Source organism: Etheostoma spectabile, chromosome 3 (genome assembly GCF_008692095.1).
Source record: "Etheostoma spectabile isolate EspeVRDwgs_2016 chromosome 3, UIUC_Espe_1.0, whole genome shotgun sequence".
Taxonomy (NCBI): Eukaryota; Metazoa; Chordata; class Actinopteri; order Perciformes; family Percidae; genus Etheostoma; species Etheostoma spectabile.
Window position 1 is genome coordinate 26,976,645 of NC_045735.1, and position 6,778 is coordinate 26,983,422.

At 38.4% G+C, this 6,778-nt stretch overlaps 1 long non-coding RNA gene across 1 annotated transcript in view; it reads right to left on the reverse strand.

Annotated features, from left to right (window-relative positions):
* Positions 1-5,678: 5,678 nt before the first annotated feature.
* LOC116678500 (uncharacterized) overlaps positions 5,679-6,778 on the reverse strand; it is a 3,419-nt gene continuing 2,319 nt past the window's right edge. Inside the window, exon 3 of the long non-coding RNA XR_004329255.1 lies at positions 5,679-6,657. This is a non-coding gene — a long non-coding RNA (uncharacterized LOC116678500). The remainder of the gene's footprint in view (positions 6,658-6,778) is intronic.

The following is a 6,778-nucleotide window of genomic DNA, read 5'->3' on the forward strand; positions in this document are numbered from 1 at the left end:
CTCCAGGCTGCAGCCATACCCGTCTCTCCCTTTACGCAACTTTACAGTATACTGTACACAGACAAAGAGCTTTGCTTTGCTACTACAGTATGTCAGTTTGAAAAAAGTGGTTGAAAATGGGTCTAATCCAGAAATAAGAATGGCAAAAAACTCGGGGATACACATTACTGGATGGACAAATATATAAATGCAGAAAGGGGGATACTGAGGTACATTGCTGGGAAACAGACAGTGGATATAGCAGGGCTACAAAAACTTACTAAAATATTTATTTAATTTTCATAATAGCTGCCGATTCATTTTTTGTTTATCAACAAATTACTAAATATAGTAATTATTGCAGCTATATTGTTGAGCAGTTGTTTTTGTAGAAATATCTTATAAGACATGCACACTTTAAAACAACTTCTATGCCTGTCTGAACTGCTTCAAAGCCACAAGGCTCCTTCCTTTGAAAGGAGAAACTAGTATGTTTGACTGGTAAAGCGGAATGAAAGTGTCCTATTTATATTGGATTACCAGGAAAACATAGTGTTTCTTGGCACATAGGTCAGGGAGTATGACCTTAAGGTCAACAAAAGGACAAATGCATTTCATCAACTGCCACTGATTTCTCAATGTGGAACTTAAAAGTGACTGTATGTAACTTTTTAATGTTTCTGAAGAACTGTCATTAGTCATACATAGTCGTAAATGACTTGTAACAGCCAAAGAGGCTAACAGTGAAAAGAACGCCATTTTTATAGTTTTTATTAAGGCCTCTGAATGATTGTAACAGAATGATTTACGACAGGTTGACAGCGCTAAAGACCCACATTCTGATGGGTCACAGATTTCTTTGTTACACGAAAAAGACTTTGTTAGTATCCAGCCTTTTGAGCCAGGTAAAATGAAGCAGGAGATTTCGTTATATAGGCCTATATATATATATATATATATAAATATATATAAAATTATGGCTGATACTGACCGTCCCATGAAAGAAGGAAATTAAACAAAGAACAACCAAATAATAAAAGGGAAAGCGAAAGACAATGGCGATGACGTGAGTCAACTTCTCCGGGGCTATCAACAAATGGAGACAATTACAGGATTGTAAATGATTCAAAAACGTCCCCAAATTGCCCCTCAGGTGCGTAATGCGTCTATTTCATTCATTAAATAACTTTACTCAGCATGATGTAGATGCAGACGTCAGTAGCCAACATTAAATTATGTCCCCAATCCATTTGGGGACATAATTGGCCTGCTATTTTCTTTTCCCTTTTAAAGTGTCTGTGGATTTCATGAAATGCGCTATATGAATTTAAGTTATTAGTATGTTGGTTGCTACAACAATTTCTTAATACTTTGGCTCGTGACACCCGGTTTATTTCACGAGACATCCAAAGTAGGCTAAGTTACCGCATGCAACACTTGAAATGCAACGATGCATCTGTAACTTATTCACTTATTGCAAATGAAGGATTTTCTGTCAGAGCAAAACATTCATCACGACTATATGACCTCCCAATAACGTTAACTCAGTAATATACAGTGGGCAGCACCGTAAAGTAATGACCTTTACGACAGCAGGTGTGGTAAAAACACTACCACTTTTGTCCAAAGTGGCCGCTAGAATCAACACAATCTGAACGTTACATTCAGCCACTTTAAATGGTGAATGAATGTCATTGAAAAGGGTCAGAGATATTAAACTATAGAAAGTCTATTAAAAACAGGTTTTGTGTGTGTGTGTTTTATATGAACGTCTTGTTTTAGCCCAAAGCTGAAACACAAATCTGTCTTACAGACATAAAGATGGAAAACAGAAATGTGAGGCGCAACATCCGGTTACGGTACGGCAGGGTGGAGGACCCAAACGCAGAGAACCAGGAGGCAGGCAAGAGCGGTACAAACGGGTTTATTTACACAGTACAGGACAAGACTGGAACAGGCAAGGTCCAAAACCAGGGAATCCAAAACCAGGAAAATCCAAACACAGGAAAATCCAAAAACACAAAGGGCAAGAAGTCCAAAACCAGGTCCAGGGGAAGAGAAAGGTCCAAAAGACAGGAAAACAACGCAGGGAACAACTCGCAGGGAACAACTCACAGGGAATGTAGGCAGAACAGCTGGAACGTAGACACAGACTTCTCACAAAGACACAGATCTAACAAGAGGCAAAGGGAACACAGGGGTTAAATACTGGTAATGGGTAACGGGGAACAGGTGAGACATCAGGTGGATCACATTAGGGCGGGGCTGGACAATCAGACAAACAAAGTGAAGCTAGACAAGACAAGGCAAGACACGACAGGAAGCTGACTACCAAAATAAAGCGGAAAGTAGAACAAACAGGCAGCAGGGGAGCAAGACAGGGCCATTAACAGGACCACAGAGAAAACAGACAAAAAACACAAGGAGGCCAAAGGAAGGGAAACATACACCCAAACAAAAACCCCAAACCACAACACATCCCCCACCCCCAGACCCGTGTCACGCCTCTCCACGTACCTACGTACATAGCCACGGGGTAGATTTTACGCAGAAGTATATATCACACTTCAATTGTTACCAAAAGTAATATTGAGGTCATATGGGATGGATAGTAGAAGAGAGGAAAGATTCCCATGTTAACAACTTTCGAGCGTTCACATCAAGACAGTTGTACAATCACAGAGTTGGTCTTCAAAATACTGTGCATTGCCAATCTTACAACCCATCTATTAAATCGGGGTTTAATCACATTGTAACTACAGTGTATGGCTGATGTGAGGCGTTTTCTTCAGGTACTTGCTTATCAATCGGACCTTTCAGAAAAATTGTAGTGTCCCAGTCATAATTACAACTTGGAAGTTGACATAAACATTATTGTCAAGTCCGGGACTCATAATTATAACAACTATGATATGACTCATAACTCTAGCTGCATTATGAATTTACTCTCAATACGGGTTCCTCTCCTCAAATCGCATCAAACAGGTGTGCATGTTCGACTACAGTCAAATTACTAATAGGTTGGGTAGATACATTTGACTTAAAAATCAGATGCAACTCCCATAAGTCAAAGTGACTTCAACCCTTAGACTGTTCTTTGATCAACAATAAACAATGTCATAGGAATTATAAATGTTTTAAAGTCTAGCAGAATATATCCCACATTTCACATTATATCCCATCAAAGTTTGCATTTGATGTTTTAATGTGAATCCACCTGAGCGAGGGAAAACAAAACAAAGCTATTCATTTATTGCACAAGACATTTATCAATGTCTGCTTGACATCCCGTGGACACGCACAGAAGGTTTGAGGAAGACCATTCCAAAGCAAAGTGTTTGCTTTGATGTTTGTTATGATATACGGACGCTATTTCCTCAATAAAAGACAAGAATGCCCACTCATCATTCAGAATCAATCATATACACACACACAAAAACCACACACACGCCAAAAACTATTCAGAACTTAGACCTGGAGAAAAAGACAACTAGACGGACATAAAAACAGCAACATTGATTACGAGGGGAGTGTCGATGTGGAGGTATGGCTCACTACGTCCTGTGTTGTCACCATAAGATTATTTTTCTGTAAAAGCAAATAAAGCCTTAAAAACTGACTTGATAAACCATAATAGGTCAACCCTGGTGTACAGGTCATAATGTGATATTTTGGCTGATTGTATATCCAATTTTTTTATATTACAAGAATTGTGGTGCCAACATCTGTGTTCCGTTTACCATTATACAGGCAAGACTATATTGAGAACAGGGAAACAATTATAAAGACATTTTATCAAAATTACATTTTATGAATATTTCCTCATAAAACTGCAAATAAATCCTAGTATTGATGAAAAAATATATACTGTTGAAGCTACCTACAATAGCCCCTTGATGATGATGATGATGTTGATGATGATGATGATGATAACTCGAAAACCTGCACTGGAAAATGACTGGACCCAAATGCAGCATGTGTTTTACATGAAAAGGTGTATGAAATGGACAAATAATGAGAAAATATGGACAAAGACAGCCAAGACAGGACATAATGAAACTTAGGGAAACAGAAGTTTGGTTTTTTGGAAAACGCGTGCTAGAGTACTGGAACAAGTCTAGAAAAAAGAATAAGAAGAACAGGGTGGTGGGAAAATTGCTGCAAAAGGATGGAGTAGTCATGCAAAACATGTATTAGAGAGAGAGAGAGTGACTTGCTCAGGAATTGAACCAACAGTTCTATTTTTCCACCCAGGCACAGAATAACATGTACATGGTCAACTATTTATAGTAAAAGTAATAGTTTGGAAGGATTGCATCATTGTGACTTCAGTGTAAAAATAAAATCTCAGACCCCAGTGAAGACCCCGATAAAGAAAAACATTTACTTCCATGTGATGTTGTGCTTGTTGGCAGAAAAGGCAGGACGCCAAAAATATAATATACTGTAGAGTTACAGGCCGCCAAGCATGTGCAGAATGTGTTCCCATTGCATGAGTGCACATGCTTTTGACTGCACCTGCTAACATCTCATGTCCTGCGTGTGTGTGTGTGTGTGTGTGTGTGTTCCTTCACAATCCATACAGTCCAGATAAAAATGGAGGCAGAGAGAGGGACAAATTCCTTGCAAAGCTTACATTAAGTCAAACTCCACAAAGAGAACCATTTACAATTCAGAAACACTGTATAACACATGACGACCTTTCATGTTACGCTCTGACCTCTGGTGGTCATACACGGCACTACAGGTGCAGTTAGACCTAAACTGCTATGAAGGAAAAAAGCCACAAGGTGGAGAGAAATGACAGCAACAAACAAAGATATTTTGCCATGTAGCTGTCTACAAATACACCCCCTCCAGTCAGAGACAATGAAAATGAATTGTGTGACAATACTGTTGGTTAACCTTCCTGGTACTAAAGTAGCCCAGGGTCAAGTAAATATTTAGCCAATACAATATACTCTTTCAGCAGAGATCTTCTAGGGGTTCTAGGGGTGTTTCTGAAGGTCTTTTTCAAAATTTAAAATGTGTTACCATAATTTCCATTATATTATCAGCATATATTAATCATCCCATTTGTGAAAAAAAACCTTAATAGTTTTATTGGCCTATAGCTAAGAAGGTAGCCATCCACAGATCAAGTTAATACTAATGATTCACTGTGCTACATAAAAACATGATCGTGACAAAAATTATTTTTATATCTTAGTATTCGATGCACTAAAAGTGTAAAGGCTTTAGGCCACGCAACACGTTGAAGATCCCGTTTATGCAACTTAATTTTATGCAATACTTGTAGTAAGGGGTCCCGGCTCTGTTTCTTTTTCAGTTAAGGGGTCCCTTGCCTAAAACACGTTGAACATCCTATTAAATCTCCCTCGTTATTACTACAGAGTAGGCCTGGGTACTGAATTCAATACTTTTAAGGTTCCAACCGAATTGCCTTTGAAGTATTGAGTATCGTAAAAAATGCTTCGTCATGTGGCCAGGTGAGCGAGACGGACTCATTTGAAAAATAAATTAGATTAGATGATACTTTATTCATCCCACAGCGGGGAAATTCCTTTGTTACAGCAGCAATTCTCTTCAATGAAAGCAAAAACAAACAAACAAACAAACAAACAAGTAAACACACAAGAAAAACAGGTAAACAATAGACAAGTGCAGAAAGGTGAAAAATGAAAAGATTTGTGCCTTTGTGTTGTAATTTGTCTTTGTTTTCATAAAATTTGTATCGAAAAAAGGATTGTTTAGGAACCTGTATCAAAGTCACGGTATCGAAAACATGTTAACAATACATAGCCCTACTACAGAGTCTGGGCATTGGCAGAACAGCTGTAAGGGTTTCGTACTATGCTGACCTTAAAATACAAAGTACAAAGGCACTTGTATTCTAAGAAGTCAGTTCGTTCATTAGAATGTTTATTCAGCATACGTTGTTAGCAGAGTTGATCTGGTATTTTTTGATGAATAACCAGCCATGGTTAGGGCTGGCTTTTGGCCTTCAATTGTTTTTTTTGTCGGGTACAGACAGAAATGTGTCCATAGCACTTGACTATCTAAACCTGTCAAGCAGGCCTACTGAAAGCTCTTGTGTACTTGTTCTTGACACAGTAGTTCCAAATTTTCCTCAAAAGAGTTATCATCATCAATTAACATTTGAGAAGTTCGGCCCCTTTTTCCCCAATAAAAACAGACAGAAAACTTCTCAAGATGGTATTAAAAAAGCTATTAGTATTGATACAAACACTCATGTATCACATCAGAACTAGTATTTAAAACATGTTGACTATACTATACTGTATCTGAACAAACCAAGCCACACAAATACCCATGTTGTACAGGAACTACAACCAACCATTAACATAGCAAACTGTTTTAGCACACTGTTTTGCACCTGAGAACACATACACTCCCTTCAGTAGATACATGTGAACCAACTTTTAGTTTAAGAAGCATCACAGTATCAGAGGTATCACAGACCATTAAATCACTCAGACCATCAGCATGTAAAGATATTTTCGGTATGAACACAGCGATGCTCAAGGAGATCAGCACATCAGTCACGTGGCCCACTACCAAAATGATCAATCTGTCCATTTCACAAAACATGTTCCCAAGCATGTGGAAACCAGCTATTGTAAATTCCATCTTCAAAAGCGGTGACCCTCATTCCATCTGAAACAGATACACACAGACCAATCAGTATATTGCCCACAGTGGCTAAGGTTGCAGAGAAACTGATAGGAAAACAAATTATTAACCCTCTAAATACTACACCATATGCTCTTCACCCTAT